Raw genomic sequence first — 17,572 nt, 5'->3', positions numbered from 1 at the left:
AGCCTGAATCCAGATCCCCAGAGGCATCAACCCGACACTGCAACATTATCCCGAATTCAGTTGTCAGCACTAATTGACACTGGAATTCGGAAGGGCCCCAGGATGGTCTGTGTAGAAAATGTAAACTAAAATGTCATATTCGTGCAGTTTTAGGATGCTCTTTTGAGGTTGAGGGGTATATGATAAGTAAGATCGAAGCGTTCCAAAGACATGTTGCACGGTTCTGCACGAACCAGTTTGCGAAATATGCTAGTGACGCGCCCACGCCGGCATTGGGATCCTCCATCCCGGCATCCGGCCAACGGGGTTTCCCATTCAGGCCACCCTCACGCCGTCGGGAAATCCATGGGCATGAGTGCGTTGCTGGCGAAGCCGAGGATCCCGCTGTTGGAGAATCCCGTCCTTGGAATGGGAATCACTACAGCAAAGGGGGGAGAAGAATAGACTGACCGTGTTCAAAAATATATGGAATGGACTGGCGGGAATGGACAGAACCAAGTGCCTGGTGCCCTCTGGCAATGACAAGACGCGAGTTAGTCACCCACACAAAATACAAAGACCATTTGATTCCAAGACAAGCTTTCTTGCCAAGGACAATCCCGCAATGGAACAAGCTGCTGAAGGAAATAGTCACAGCCCCATTACTAGGAATCTTCAAAGCTCATCTTTAGATTATTTCCATTTATAAGTTTTCGTTATCAGGATGACCGTCTCAGCGGGTCATGTCTGGGTTAGCTGGCGCTACCCATATAAATATTGGCGGAATTTGGATATTAGTCTGTGATGCCGGCACAACTCAAGCAGAAACAGACACATTATTGAGGCAAAGTAGAGGGAAATCCATTCTGCGATTGGCTGGGTTGGGAATGACATGTGATCTCTTGATGCTGAAACTGGATGCCTGAAGTGGGAAGAGTTCCATTTCCCGACACTCGTGTACCTCACCTTGATGGGCACAACATTTTTAAAACTATAGCGCACTCCAAAAAATGTCTTTACATTGTTGTTGTTGGGCAATGGATCTGAGTCCTCTCCCATTCCAAATTCTATTGGTTTCACCACACACTGGATTGCATTGACACAGCAGCTGTGATTGAGAAATACCCGCTTCAGACAGAGTAAAAAGGCGTGTTGATGCTTTGTAAGGGAGTTAAAAAGCCATGATTGATATCAGTCAAAGAGACTATTTTTTGTTCATTCTTTCACAGAGTTTGGGCTGTCACTTTCCAGTCCAGCATTCATTGCCCATCCTTAATTTCCCTTGAGAAGGTGACAATTTAGATAGAATTTGAAAGCAGGGAGTGAAGAAGAGAAGCAGAGACATTTAGTCCCAGAGAATAGTGCAGTGACCTGTGAAGCCACTGCCAGGATTGATAGAAGAAAACTGACTGCCTGACCAACGTGTGTGAGTGGATACAGGGCGAGAGGAGACTACAGCCAGCGACCAGTGGGTACAGTCCAGCAGTAGTTGCAAGGCCTGAGATTAGTGGATCAGGTTATTCACATGTGCTTGCAGCCCAATGCAGGTCTCTTATTAAGAGGTTGCTCATTTTTAAAGCTATTTCTCTAAAATGTTCTCCATGCAGGAGATAGCAAGGTCAGAGTGTTCATACCAGGGAAGTTACTATGAGTTGGTAAACCTGAATGCTTTCAGCCAATTGTCTCTGCCACTAAGCATAATGCCAAACGAAAACAGCGGCCACAATTTTACGCACTCCTACTGGTGGGTTTTTAGATGGGAGACGGGTGACGGTGCGGGAAGACTGTATTGAACGGACAGGATTCCCTCTGGATTCCTCCCCATCCCGACCACAAAGAGATTGCTTCGTCTCCAAAGTCGTCTTGAACTTCCTCTTCTGTCCACTGTGGCACTGTTGCAGCAGGAGTGAGGGAGCTACCGGCGAGACAACACCTCCTGCCAAGTAAGGGCCGGAGGTCCCACCTGCAGTCAGTCACTTCCTATGGTGGGAAACCAGGCTCCGCCATCTGAATAATTCAGGTCGCTGTCTTTTACCAAAAGTGAGAAATAAATGTAAGCTACTTCATGGTGGTAATCTCAGTTCAAGTAATCGTTACACAAACTAATTGAGCTTTTCCGTTGGAATTTGTTCGTCATCTGACGCTCTCAACAAAGATCACAGGCAGTGATCCATTCTGTCTTTGTTCAGCTTGTACGCTAGGGTTTTTAGTAAAAACAGACATTCTGAAGAACAGCAATTGCACCGTGTGTATTTGAAAGTGATAAAGTTTGCTACTGGATAGCTGCAGCCTCAAAATCAGTTGCTGTAAATTAATGATGGAGAGAAGGAGGAATGAAGTCAACTTGAAAGTAGTTAAACATAAAAGGAATGTACAGGCTAGTATACATTTCCACCTCACTTCCATCGCAGATCCGATTCTATTTGCTTTGTGTTCATAAGAAATGGATATGTGTTCTGCACATTAGTCTGATCTTTCTGTGCACCATGAACACAGTATTGGCAAGTTCACATTTCAGCTGCCACTTGCCATATAGGTGCATATTTTAGTAGTTATGTCACGTACTCTCCATGCTCATGACATAATGCGCTGTGACATTTTTCTATCCGTGGAATTTCACATTTTCAATGAAATTCAGATGCAGCAAGGACAGTTTACACAGCCAGAATCTGTGCACCGCACCGTGAGGCAACCTGGGCACCAGTGGGCGACAGCCAGGCCTGGGAGAAAGTGCAGCGCAGGTGCCTGCTCCCTAGAGGGCAGAGTTGCAGCCAGGTTCTGCTGCAGGGGACTGGGAGTGAAGACTTTGATGGGGCGTGTGGTGTTGGGTGTTCTGACACACAGATGAGCCAACACAGTTGCATATGGTACAACACTTCTTTATTTAAACTCACTATTTACAACTTGGTCTTTGCACTCTGCACGTGGGGGGCTCCCTGCTTGTGGTGTTTCATCAGCTCTTTCTGTTCCCTTCTCCCCAGACCTACTGACCTCCAGGTGTCGTGCTCGTGCTTTTTATGTGGTTGGTGTTCTTGTCTGTGATTGGTTGTGGTGTTGTGTACTCTGATTTGCCTGTTAGTGTGTCCATCATGATGTGTGTGTTTGAATATCATGACATCCCCCCTTTTTACAAAGATATGTGCCTACGTGGTAATAAATATGATCGTGACGTGAGTGCATCTAAGAGTGTGTGTGTGTCGTGTGCAGCATGTGTCTATGACGGAACTATGTACATGGGGCGATGTCGAGTGCGTCACATGAATCCAGTTGTACCATAACATAACAGAAATGCGAACGAGAGAAGAAGAAAAAAAAATTTGATCAGTTGTCCAGTCAGACGACATCTGGAACGATAAACAACAACAGGTTATCATGTAAAATTGTCCAACTTATTAAGCATATGAACTGTATTATAAGTCCATTCTAATGGGTTTGCGACGAATTCGGGTTGACCGCCTTAAGGGTGGATCAAGAACCACCGGCTGCTGTGCAGGCATGGCCATGGGTGGCGATGGAAAGGGCGTGATGTGCGGCAGCTCCACAAAGTCATCCTCGGAAGCCTGTTGAGGATCTGGCGTGTTGTGTGGCTGTGAGCGTGGAAGTCGGCGAAGGGCGCGCCGATTGCGGCGACGCACGGAACCATCCGGCATGCGAACCAGGAACGAGCGGGGAGCCACTTGTCGGAGGACTTCGGCCGGTGCTGACCAGCCACCATACGGTTGATGGACGCGTACTTTGTCTCCGGAGGACAGGGGGGGCAGGTCCGTCGCTCGTGTGTCGTACCGACCTTTCTGGCGATCACGCTGCAGTTGCATGTTCCGAAGAACCGCCTCATGGTCTGTTGTCGGTGCCAGGACGGAAGGTACCGTCGTCCTGAGGGAGCGACCCATTAGTAGCTGCGCTGGCGAGAGGCCCGTGGATAACGGGGCCGATCGATAGGCCAGCAAGGCAAGGTTAAAGTCCGATCCGGCATCAGCCGCCTTGCACAGGAGCCGCTTTGCGATGTGGACACCCTTTTCAGCCTTCCCGTTCGATTGTGGATGCAGAGGGCTGGATGTCACATGAGTGAAACCATATGCTGCGGCAAAGGACGACCATTCACGGCTGGCAAAACAAGGTCCATTGTCTGACATGACAGTCCTTGGAATGCCATGGCGAGCAAACGTTTCCTTGCAGGCCCCAATGACTGCGGACGACGTCAGATCATGGAGAGGCATGACTTCCGGGTAGTTTGAGAAGTAGTCTATAATAACAATGTAATCTCTGCCGAGCGCGTGAAATAGGTCAACACCCACCTTCGCCCAGGGGGACGTCACCATCTCGTGTGGTAGAAGTGTTTCCGGAGGTTGCGCTGGCTGAAACCTCTGACAGGTTGTGCAGTTGAGCACCATGTTGGCTATGTCTTCATTAATACCCGGCCAATATACCGCCTCCCGGGCCCTTCGTCTGCATTTTTCGACGCCCAAGTGGCCTTCGTGTAGTTGACGAAGAATCATCTGGCGCACACTGTGTGGAATGACGATCCTATGCGATTTCATAAGGACCCCGTCTATATTGGTGAGATCATCTCGCACATTATAAAACTGGGGGCACTGCCCTTTTAGCCACCCTTCCGTCATGTGGCGCATCACTCGCTGCAGCAGAGGGTCAGTCGCCGTCTCTGCGCGTATGTGGGCCAGACTAGGATCATCAGCTGGCATATTTGCTGCTGTCAGAGTCACGTGTGCCTCAATTTGACGCACGAACCCCTCTGCATCTGGTGGTGTGCTCACTGCTCGGGAAAGAGTGTCCGCCACGATGAGTTCCTTCCCCGGAGTGTAGATCAGTTCAAAATCGTACCTCCTGAGTTTGAGTAAGATGCGCTGGAGGCGAGGAGTCATGTCGTTCAGGTCTTTGTTAATGATGTTGACCAGGGGGCGGTGGTCAGTTTCGACCGTGAATCGTGGCAGGCCATACACATAGTCGTGGAACTTGTCCAGTCCAGTTAACAAGCCCAGGCATTCTTTTTCGATTTGCGCGTAGCGCTGTTCGGTAGGGGTCATGGCTCGTGAGGCATACGCAACCGGGGCCCATGATGACGTGCTGTCTTTTTGGAGGAGTACCGCTCCAATACCAGATTGGCTGGCGTCTGTTGAGATCTTTGTAGGGCGAGTCGTGTCAAAGAAGGCCAGCACTGGTGCCGTGACCAGTTTGTGCTTGAGCTCCTCCCATTCCCGCTGATGCGACTGGTGCCAGTTGAATTCCGTCGATTTTTTTACGAGATGGCGCATGTTTGTTGTATGAGAAGCCAGGTTGGGAATGAACTTCCCAAGGAAGTTGACCATGCCGAGGAATCTTAAGACAGCCTTCTTGTCAGCCGGTCGTGGCATGGCTGTGATGGCGCTAACCTTGTCTGCATCGGGACGGACCCCGGACCTTGAGATGTGGTCCCCGAGGAATTTCAGCTCCGTCTGGCCGAAAGCACACTTCGCACGGTTGAGACGCAGGCCATTTTGCCGTATGCGGGTGAAGACACGTCGAAGACGATGCATGTGTTCCTGCGGAGTGGTGGACCAAATGATGATATCGTCCACATATACACGTACCCCTTCGATGCCTTCCATCATCTGTTCCATAATGCGGTGGAATACTTCAGATGCCGAAATGATGCCGAATGGCATCCGGTTGTAGCAGAATCTGCCAAAAGGGGTGTTGAATGTGCATAGTCTTCGGCTGGCCGGGTCCAGTTTGATCTGCCAGAATCCTTTGGACGCATCCAATTTAGTGAATATGTTGGCTCGCGCCATCTCGCTGGTGAGGTCTTCTCGTTTCGGGATGGGATAGTGTTCCCGCATGATGTTGTTGTTCAGATCTTTTGGATCTATACATATACGGAGCTCGCCAGAGGGCTTCTTTACACAGACCATGGAGCTGACCCATGGCGTGGGCTCCGTGACCTTGGATAGGACCCCTTGGTCCTGAAGAATCTGCAGTTGTGCCTTGAGGCGGTCTTTGAGAGGCGCAGGAACCCTGCGAGGTGCGTGAACGACAGGGATGGCGTCCGGTCTGAGTCGAATCTTGTACGTGTGTGGCAATGTCCCCATGCCTTCAAAAACCTCCTGGTTGTGAGCGAGGAGGGAATGGAGATTCGCGTGGAACTCAGCATCCGGGAAGTCGGATATCTCATCTGGAGAGAGAGACATGATGCGCTGTACCAGGTGAAGGACCTTACACGCTTGTGCGCCCAGTAACGAGTCCTTTGATGAGCCCACAACTTCGAAGGGGAGTGTGGCCGTGTACCTCTTGTGAGTCACCTGTAGCTGGCAAGATCCTATGGACGGGATAACGTTCCCGTTATAGTCAACCATCTTAAGCCGGGATGGTGTGATGGGTGGTTTGACCTTCATGGCCTGGACTGCAGAGTAAGCAATCAGGTTGGCGGATGCGCCGGTGTCCAGACGGAAGGCGACGCGCGATCGGTTGACCGTCAGGGTGGCACACCACTCATCGTCTGGATTGATGGCATTGACCTTGTTGACATCAATGACGGCAACTCGGAAGTCATCCTGGTCATCTGCATCACTTAATTGGAAGTCTTGATGCGTGGGCTGGACGGTCCTGACTCGTGTGCGAGGTTGTCGAGGATGCGCCGGATCCATGGGTTGAGCCGCACGACAGCGGGCTGCGTAGTGGCCTATCATGGCACATCTGTTGCACTGTCGGTATTTTGCAGGACATTGCCCTTTTAAGTGTAGACCTCCACAATTTCTGCACGTCATGACGTCACGGCGTTCGTTGCGCCACTGCGCATGCGCAGTGCGATCTTGCGGTGGGCGCGCCTGCGCAGTGCGTCCCTCGTTGTGGCCGTTATTTTTGGCGCGCACCTGCGCGGGAGACCGCGAAAAGCGCGGGAAGCGGCCGCTGTCGTCCGGGCCGTGGGGCGGGAAGAAATCGACGGCCTGGATGCGTTCGGCGTCGTGGGCGGCCTGGCTTGCCGATTCGACGGCTGGGGACCCCCTCCGTGCCAACTCGGACGCCTGAAATCGGGCAAAACGGCAGGTAGCATTTTCATGGAGGACACAGGCTTCCACAGCAGACGCTAAGGTGAGGCTCTTTATTTTAAGAAGCTGCTGGCGTAGGCCACTAGAGGCAACGCCAAAAACAATCTGGTCCCTGATCATGGACTCTGTAGTGGTGCCGTAACCGCAGGACTGCGCTAGAATCCGGAGGTGCGTCAAAAAGGGTTGAAAAAGCTCCTCCTGACCTTGCAGGCGTTGCTGAAAGATGTATCTTTCAAAAGTTTCGTTTACTTCAGTTTGAAAGTGCTGGTCCAGTTTGAGGATGACCGTGTCATATTTGGCCTGGTTTTCGCCTTCTTCGAACACCAGTGAATTAAAGACATCGTTCGGGTGGGGGCCTGCGTAGAAGAGGAGCATTGCAATCTTCGAATCATCCGAGGCATTCTGTTTTTCGGTGGCACGGATGTACAGGTCAAATCGCTGCCTGTAGAGCTTCCAGTTGGTGCCTAGGTTCCCCGTGGCTTGCATCGGCTGCGGTTTGCCGGTGTGGTCCATGTCCAGAATGGCAGGTTAGTAGGCAGGTATCGATCCACTCCTGTACCATGTGGTGTTGGGTGTTCTGACACACAGATGAGCCAACACAGTTGCATATGGTACAACACTTCTTTATTTAAACTCACTATTTACAACTTGGTCTTTGCACTCTGCACGTGGGGGGCTCCCTGCTTGTGGTGTTTCATCAGCTCTTTCTGTTCCCTTCTCCCCAGACCTACTGACCTCCAGGTGTCGTGCTCGTGCTTTTTATGTGGTTGGTGTTCTTGTCTGTGATTGGTTGTGGTGTTGTGTACTCTGATTTGCCTGTTAGTGTGTCCATCATGATGTGTGTGTTTGAATATCATGACAGGGCGGCCTGCAGAAGACTGCTGATCATACTGCAGATGTCCTGCAAAGCCATCTGCAATTTTCCTAATGCAAGTCAGCAGCTTTCCACCAGCCACGCTGTGGCTACTGGTCATCACTGCATAAGGAGCACAAGGCCAGGCAAATGCCCCCTTAACAGATACACATGAGTGAATAGTTTGGTTTTGTATGTATTATTTAATATGGTGCAATGGAAAGGTTTTTTTGTAGGTGGTTTCTATTTCAGGATTTTGGCCCAAGATTTAGAAATGGCGTCAAAGGTGGTGAATTGAGGAGCAACAGTGATGATGGATGAGAACTTTGGAGAACTTGACTGTCAGGAGTTTCTAGTGAACACACACACGGCAGAAAATTCTTTTGAACCCTCAGGATACAGCAACACTTCTTTCAAATACAAAACAGCACTAAATCTCCATCAAGAACAAACCTGAGTAATGTAAACCACCTCACTCGCAAATTGGATGGTTGGTCCTATTATAGTAGTGGATGGGGTGAGGCTCCTCATGCAGCTGACTGTTTAGAGGGCTCATCGAATAACGTTGCGTTTAACATCATATGCAGTATAGATATGAACTAGCAGGAGTCGGCCATTCGGCTCATCGAGTCTGCTCTGCCATTTGGTAAGATCATGGCTGATCTGCTTGTGACCTCAAGTCCCCTTTCCTGTGTACCCCCTATGCCCTTTGACTCCCTTGTCAATCAGTAATTCACCTAGCACAGCCTTAAATATATTCAATGACCCGGCCTCCACTGCTCCCTGGGGAAGAGAATTCCACCAACAAACCTCCGAGAGAAAGGAATTATCCTGATGTCCACCTTAAATGGAAGATCCCTTATTTTGAAACTGTGTTCCCTAGTTCCACTCTCTCCCATTAGGGGAAATAACCTCTCAACGTCCGCCCTGTCAAGTCCCCTCAGGATGTTATACATTTCAATAAAATCACCTCTTGTTCTTCTAAACTTCAATGGTTACAGGCCCAACGAGCCTAGACGTTCCTCATAAGATACCCCCTTCATCCCTTGTTTGTTGCCTGGGATGTGTTGTTCAGTACTCGGTACAGCCATCTGTAGAATTGTTTATGTTCCTTGTTTTAACAAGTGTTTTCCTTCATCTGCAAAGTTGTAGGAAATCAGAATTCCCCCAGATGATGATTCCAGTCCAAAGATGTGCAGGTTAGGTGGATTGGCCATGATAAATTGCCCTTAGTGTCCAAAATTGCCCTTAGTGTTGGGTGGGGTTACTGGGTTATGGGGATAGGGTGGTGGTGTTGACCTTGGGTAGGGTGCTCTTTCCAGTAGCCGATGCAGACTTGATGGGCCGAATGGCCCCCCTCCTGCACTGTAAATTCTATGAATTCTATGATGGTCACAAGAGTGTTTCCAAACTCCACTCTCAAAAAGACATGCTTCAAAATCTTTTTTCGAACTATGCTTTCCCTCATCTGGGGGAACCTGATGGGAAATCCACAGAAGATCGAGTGAGTGGCATCTGCCACAGGGTTTCAGAGTGGGGTATTACCTGACTACAGTTAGCCAGTTGGATGTGTGTTTATTAAGAACATTATAGTATAAGGTAATTTTGTAACCTGTGTTATCCTTGAAATCTGTGTACACTTGTGAAGATAAGTGGAGTGAAGAAGTATTATAGCCAAACCTTTCATGTTTAATAAATATTTATTATGTGTTGTTAAAAGCTAATTGGCAGCTCTGTGGCTTTGTTTACCTATGTTCTCAAAGAAAAGTTACATTTATGGTCTTTTGAGCCAGAGTTCCATTCTGGGATCTTCCTGTCCAGTAGTAACATCAACTGGGATCGTAACAGCAGTTGGCTAAAAGCTTGGTCAAAGATGTAGAGTTTAAAGGGTGTCTGAAAGTAGGAAAGAGAGAGATAGCATGGCACAGAGACTTTAGAGAGGGAATTCCAGAGCCGTAGTTTGTCGGCAGCTAAAGCAATGACCATCAGTTGTGGTGGAGCAGTTAGCATTGCAGATACTCAAGTGGGGGCTGTGGGGCTGGAGGAGATTACAGAGATATGGAGGGGTGAGGGCGTGCGTCCGAATGAGAATTTGAAAATCAACATATTGCTTTACTGGAAACCAATGTTAGATGAGACGATGGACGAACGAGACTTAGTGTGAATAAGACACAGGCAGTAGAATTTTGGATGGCATCAAATTTACAAAGGGTAGAATGTGGGAGGCCGGCTAGGAGTGCTCTGGGATAACCAAGTCTAGAGGTAACACATGGATGAGGGTTTCAGCAAGAGCTGAGGCAGGGGTGGAGTGGGTGATTTATGGAGATGGCAATAGACAATCTTAGTGATGGCGTGAATATGTGATTGGAAGCTCATTTCAGCATCTGATATGACACCAGAGGAGCTTTCCATCTGACATTGTGTGAAGTAACATTTCTTTGGCACCAGATGAGAAAGGACAATGATAAAGATTTATCTTTATTAGTGTCACAAGTAGGCTTACATTAACACTGCAATGACGTTACTGTGAAAAGCCCCTAGTCGCCACACTCCGGCGTCTGTTCGGGTACACAAGAGGGAGAATTCAGAATGTCCAATTCACCTAACAAGCATGTCTTTCGGGCCTTGTGGGAGGAAATTGGAGCACCCGGAGGAAACCCACGCAGACACGGGGAGAATGTGCAGACTTGCACAGACAGTGACCCAAGCCGGGAATCGAACCCGGGTCCCTGGCGCTGCGAAGCAACAGTGCTAACCACACTTCTACCGTGCCGGCCCCAATGAAGCTGCAGAGACAAGAATGCACCAAAGAGTACTGCTGCCAAAACATTGCCCTGTCAAATACCTCTTCAGATTTCTAAGCTATTTGCTTGATTGCTATCGTCCTAGATTGGAGCATTCATATCACCACGGAAGAATAGAATCATATTGAGGAGGACTGCAGGACAACCAATTCTCTCCAGCGTTGGAACAGCCTTTCTGCTGACCAGATCGAAAGCCTTTCATGACCTATGAAGACCATATAAAGAGGATTTCTCTGCCCGTGACACTTCCCCTGCAGTTTATTTAGTTGAGAGACCTTCAGCGGAATTCTCCGTCGGCGGGATCCTTCGGTCCGCTGGCAGCGCACCCATGCCCGCAGGTTTCCCGACAGCGTGAGAAACCCCATTGGCCAGCTGCGGGTCCGGAGAATCCCGCTGGCCGGGGGTGGGGGGGGGGTGGGGGGGGGGGGGGGGGGGCGCCGTGCCGGAAGACACGGTTGGCGGACTGGAGAATCTCGCCCCATGTTAATCGTTGATCTACTGGCACGTAAGCGGCCTGAATAAAATCATTCACTAAGCCCTTCAAGCTACGAAGAATAACCCACGTGAATGCCTTGCCAGCAACACTGCGGAAATAAATTCTCCAGTTATTGTTGCAACCTCTCCATTTCCCTGCTTTTTGTACATGTTTCATGTCTTGTGATTCTGCTCTTACTCTCCAGTGGGCAAGCAGGACATTGTGCAGACATTTAGATACAAGCAGCCCTTTGGGATGCAGAATTTCAGCTTGAATTTCACTGCTGCCTTTTCTGATGCCAAGATGGTGACTGTCTTTTCTAGCTCATTTATAAATGCTACTTGACTGCCTGAAGCCCACTGGTTGTGTTTAATATGGCTTCAAGCAGCAGTTTCACAATAATAAATTGTTCTATTGCATCTATTTGGCTTTGCCTATGCTGATGTCATTGAGGGATTTGAGGGGCGCACTGCTCTTGACTGAAAGACATATTGCTTTCTTTATTCAGCATACATACCTCTCAGCTCTTCATTTTGAAAGGATGGTTTTTACCTCTTCACACAGATCTAGCTGGTAAGATTGACTGCAGTTCCCTGCTGTTCAATGTAATTAGCCTTTCGCTGCTCTGAGATCAGCCCCTCTCCCCAGGAGAGGAATTGATTCCATGCTGGAGGTATGCTGCGTACTTTGTTTCAGTAACTGGGGTCATTTCCTCAGAGTATGTTGCAAACCAACCTCAGTCTTGAATAGTCTTTCAACATGAGCTAAAGTTACATGGGTATGGATGTTAGTTCTGACTGTGTTCCATGTTTTAATTAGCATTCAGGATAGGTGAAATGTCACAACTTCAAGTTTGCAGTAAATTGAAGACATCTTCCTTGCTCTTTTGTGTTTTACATATTATCTCATGAGCAACTACATTGTTTGGTATCAAGGAGTTTCGTGAGTGAAAGCATTATTTTGCAGCATCTAAGCGCATGATCTGTGTATGGAATGAGAATTGGTTAACAGACAGAAAACAGTAGGACTTAATGGGCATTTCCAGGTTGGTAGGCTGTGATTAGTGCAAGGGTCAGTGCTCAAGCCACAGCTGTTCACAATCTATGGCAGTGATTTGGATGTGGACCCAGTTTAATATTTCCAAATTTGCTGATGACGCAGAACTCTTGTGAGGAGGATTCAAGGGGATTTGGACAGGCTAAGTGAGCAAAGAACAAAGAGAACAAAGAACAATACAGCACAGAAACAGGCAAATGGTACGTTGGCCTTCGTCGTGAGGAGATTTGAATACAGGAGTAAAGATGTCTTGCTGCAATTATATAGCGCCTCGGTGAGACCACACCTGGAATATTGTCTCCTTTTCTCACCCTGAAATGTGGGATTGTCTTATGAGCAGAGATTCTGGAATCCCGGCCTGTTTCAAAGAGTGAGAGGTGATCTCATTCAGACTTTCAAAATTCTTACAGGGTTTGACAGAGTGAATGTAGGTAGGACGTTTCCTCCAGGTGGTTAGTCTAGAACCAAGGGACGTAATCTCAGAATAAGGGGCAGGCATTTAAAACTGAGATGAGGAGGAAATTCCTCACTCCGAGGGTTGCGAATCTTTGGAATTCTCCACTCCAAGGGGCTGTGGAAGGTCGATCACTGAGCACTTTCAAGACCAAAATCATTAGATATCTGGACACTAGTGACTTCAACAGATATGGGGATAATGGTTAAAAACAGTATGGAGGTAGATGATCGGCCATGGTTTTAATGGCAGAGCAGGTCCAACAGGGCGAATGGCATACTCCTGCTATTATGATCCGATGTTATAAATTGCAGTGAAATCTTAGAGTTTGAAGGTAGATGCTTTCTGCATTGGTGCTAACGTCCAGATCTGGGGTGTCTCTACAAAACCTTCAGACAGTGATGTTTTTCTCAGATAGGTATTGGTAGTGCACAGTAGGTCCATTCGTCCTTGCCCTTGTTATTTGATTTCTCTGCTCCAAGGTGACCAGTGCAAAGTGATCATATAACCCAGTGACTTGTTAATTCTAGTGTTGGCACAGTATCTCCTTGTAGCTGCAATTGATTGCTAGGTAGTAACTTGCTGATACCACTGTCAAGTTGCTGCTTTCTCAAATCCTTGTCTCTTCTAGGTCTTAATGTTAGACAGAGTCCATGTCAACAGTTTCTGTATCAATGGAAAAGGTAGAGACGGTTTTCATCAGTACATATCTCTGAATGTTTGAAAGGGAAGGTGAAAAACGATGATCAATGCTCACCCTATCCATTAGACAGGCAATCTTGTGCACCATTCTCCCTGTTTTAATCCGCATATATGTAAAAGTTAGCCCCATGTTTCCCTATTACATTGCCATGAGGGAGCATCTTGCTGGTGAAGACATAGAGAACAAGATTGGACTCCAGGTACACCCAAAGTACAGCTAAAAAAGGAGTTACCATTTCATGCAATGTACCATCGTCGTTGTCACATACATCAGAGGTACCAGAAATTCACAATATCAGAAGAGTAAACTACAGAGGAAAGCTATTGGTAGAGAATTAAGTGGGTGGTGATTTCAAAGATGGCAGCAACAGAAGGGAATGAGGAAATGCACTGAGCCATGGCTTCAATTAAGGGAAATGTCATTCGTGACTTTGAACCAGTGTAATGTTATTACGTGACAGCTGGACTGTACAGTCTTGCACAAGAAGTGGAAGTTTGAGTCTCAGACTATAACCTATTCAACGACATTGTAGAGAAAAAGGTTTGAGCGAGGGTTAAAGTTCTCAAAGCTTTTTTATTCTCAGGAAGAGCTGTTGGTGCGGTTATGGAGCAGATATATTAATCTTTTATTAGTGTCACAAGTAGGCTTACATTAACACTGCAATGAACTTCTGTGAAAATCCCCGAGTTGCCACACTCCGGCGCCTGTCCGGGTACACTGAGGGAGAATTTGGAATGTCCAATTCACCTAACAAGCACGTATTTCGGGACATACTTTGGAGGGTACAGGCGGGTTAACGATTTTGGCAAGTACAAGGCTGAGTAAATGGAGTTAGAGCAAGAAGCAGGTCAGAAAATCAGATGGTGCTTCATGGTCAGTGAATGACAGAGGGGAATACTGGTCAGGCAAGCAGATCAATGCTGTGAAGGGTCTCTCTAAAACAGTCTAATCATTTTTTGTTGTTCAGATGTTTGAAATAGCTATTTCAGTCATTGCTTTTTTATCTCTGGGGTCTTTGACGGTCAGCTTTGAACGTAGCTGACTGTTTAGTTGTTAGTGCTGTGTGAGCTGACAGTGTGAACTTATTTTTCAGTAAGCAAGCTGAAAACTGCTTTGAGAGGGTAATAATAGTACGGAGGGAGTTGTCTTGTTAGTACAGCTGATAGGGAGCACAGCGTGAAAAGTGGCACGGAAGCTTTTCTCAAAGCCATCACAATTCATTTTGGAAAATATGTATAGCTTTTCATGCCTATCGCCAGTGAGTATTTGTTGTGCAAAGCTACGTAAAGAATCAATCAAAGATTTTTTTTTTAAATGCAGGTTTATTCAAAACACTTTCACTATTATTCTAATTGTCAAGTATTAATTTCAAAGCATCAAACATTCAGTTCAGTAATAATATATCCAGTGGAGGGAATTCTACCTGCAAAAAATCAGCTGGTTTGCCTGTGTGTGGTGGATAGGCGGTTAAAAGGGGTTGGAGGTGTTGGTGCATTGGGAAGTTAGCAGAAACTTTTTGCTAAGGTTTGAGCGCAATCTGCAGTGTATGCAAAGCCTCCATTGTTTGAGTGAGTGCCCTCCTCTTGTTAATAGCTTGCTAATTGCATTGTGAAGGTTTAATGTCAATTACATTGTTAAGGTTAAGCAAACCAGGTGATGGATATTAATTCTTGCTGAGCATATATAAATAGGGGCTTTAGATTAGATAGTTAAGTTACCTTTGAGGTTTTGTTTTAGTTAAAGTGTCCCACCAACTGCCACCACCCCACCCACCCTTGTTTTTGTTTAATTTATTGATCATTGGTTTAATTTAAAAAGTATAAATAGAGGATAGCTGGGACACTGGGGGTGGGATTCTCCGAGCCCCTTGCCAGCCTGGAGAATTGCCACAACCACGCCAACGCCGGCACGCGATTCTCCGAGGAACGGAAAATCAGTGCCATTTGCGCCGGCACGTTTGGCGCGGCGCCGGTCGTGGGCCACTGTCTGCGGCCGGGCCGCCGATTCTCCGGCCTTGATGGGCAGGGCGGCCGCGGGGAAACGGCAGAGTCCCGCCGGTGCCGTCCACACCTGCTCGCAGCCGGCGGGAACTCTGCGCGCAGGGTCGGGGGGCGGCCTGTGGGGTGGGGGTGGGGGTGGGGGAGGGGGGCTCTTCCACCGGGGGGGGGGTCTGGCTCGCGATCGGGGCCCACCGATCGGCGGGCCGGCCTCTCCAGCCCCAGCCCTATTTTATTACACAGCCGGCCTCTGAACCCCCGTGCCATGTTGCGTCGGGGCTGACGCGTTGAGGAAGTCCCCTGCGCATGCGCGGGTTGGCGCAGCGCCCAGTTGGCGCCGGGAAGGGAGGCTGGAGCGGCATGAACTGCTCCAGCACCGTGCTGGCCCCCAATCGGTAGTGCCCGCGCCCATTTCGCGCCGTCGTGAATGCCGCCTCCATTTCGGAGAATCCCACCCAGGGTGTTTGGGAGGAGAACGGTGAGACCGAACAAGTCAATAAACCCTATACAGAAAGGCTTTACCAACCGGCTTGGGTCCTGTTAACACCTCTGATGAGTCTTTGTCCTACTCCTGCTCCATCTCCCATTCCCTGTCTCTTCCTGGTGTTCATACAGGAACACAAGAAATAGAAGCAGGAGTGGACCATATGGCCCGATGAGTCTGCTTCATCAGTCCAAAATACCCTGAGACTATACTCCTGCATTTTACATTCCCCGAACAACGAAAACAATCAGTGCTCGCTTCTCCTGCAATAAGGGGAAGACCATAAGACATAGGAGCAGAATTAGGCCACTCGGCCCATCAAGTCTGCTCCGCAAGAGCGGCCCCATGACTGTAAGAAATGGAGTGTGTTGAGATGATGGATAGACAATGTTTTGTAGAGGGTCACTGTGAGGGGTGTGTGACATTGCATTAAGATGTATTGCATTAAGAACAATCTGAGTGTTCATGGCAGATACTTAGATGCGTTTATAGGAAGGGATGGGTGAACCTGCAAGTTGTGTTGGTATGAGGGGTGATGTGCAAGAGAAGGTTAATGAAGATTAAGGGTAAGATACACATTGGAATATACTTGAATATGCCATGTCGAACATCTTGCCCACAATGTTTAGAAAAATCTAGCTGGGACTGGCAGATCATGACCACATTAAAAGCAGTTAAGTGCTTTCTGCTGAGAAAAAGAGGAAGTGAAAGCACTTAATTCCTAGATGTTAGAAACATTGCAGTTTCACAACAGGCTACTTGAGATCCATTCAAGCGTGAAGAGAAATGAAGCTAAACAATCCATATATCTGTCTGTCTGGAGCCTAGTATCAGCTATTTCTCTTTGAAATGAATACAGACCTTGCAGAACAAAGGATCGGGGTGGGAGAGGCATCTAAAGTATTGTAATGTGGCTTTTGCTTTCTATAAAGTTACAGTTGCTGCTTTCCAGATATCTGCCTGAGACAGCAGCTATAAGGGATAAGTGAATGAAAAAGCAGTGTTTTTTTAACTGTTTCTGCCTGGACTGCTCTTTAGCTTCCAGGCAGGGGAGAATGATTGGGGAAGGGGGCCTCTGTTATGGGGGGTTGTCTGTTATAGAGGGTTAGGAGTCTCTGGTGGGGATGCCTCTGATGTGAGGGTCTCTGATATTTGCGGTCTCTAGTATGGGGGGTCTCTGATAGGGGGAGTTTTGGGGGGGTGGGGTGGGCAGGATTTGCATTGTGGGGGAGGGGTCTTCTGTTATGGGAGGTTGTCTGATATGGGGGTTCTCTGTTATGGGGGTGTCTCGGATACGGGGGTCTCTGGTGGGGGTCTCTGATTTGGGGGTCTCTGTTGGGGGGTCTCTGATATGGGGGTCTCTGGTAGGGGGTCTTTGGTGGGGGGCTCTGATGGGGGGACTTGGTGGGGTGGGGTGGGAAGGATTTGCATTGTGGGGGATGGGGGACCTCCATTGGGCTTTGGGGGCACTTACCTTAATTACGTACCTCCTTGGCCTACTGCGAGGTCCACTGCACCAGGGTCACCTCGCAAAGACTTGTACCAATCGACGCCTGCGTGAATCACGGCCCAGAGGGCCTGAGAATCACGGAGAATCCGGTCTCCAGCCCGTCAATAGGATGCAACTGAGTCATTTTCATCTATTTATGTCCTCCCTCTGGCGTGGACCATGGATCCCGATGTCACCGCCTGCTGGACACACTGAGCTGGCGCCCATCCCGTTTTGC

The 17,572-nt window shown here is 48.3% G+C and overlaps 1 protein-coding gene across 3 annotated transcripts in view; it reads left to right on the top strand.

The window, feature by feature from the left end:
* cstpp1 (centriolar satellite-associated tubulin polyglutamylase complex regulator 1) overlaps positions 1-17,572 on the top strand; it is a 427,611-nt gene that overhangs the window by 173,324 nt on the left and 236,715 nt on the right. The gene's annotated exons all lie outside the window — the stretch shown is intronic.

Source organism: Scyliorhinus torazame, chromosome 10 (assembly GCF_047496885.1).
Source record: "Scyliorhinus torazame isolate Kashiwa2021f chromosome 10, sScyTor2.1, whole genome shotgun sequence".
In the NCBI taxonomy this organism is placed as follows: Eukaryota; Metazoa; Chordata; class Chondrichthyes; order Carcharhiniformes; family Scyliorhinidae; genus Scyliorhinus; species Scyliorhinus torazame.
Note: the sequence above shows the minus strand (reverse complement) of the source record. Positions and strands in the feature narration are given on the sequence as shown.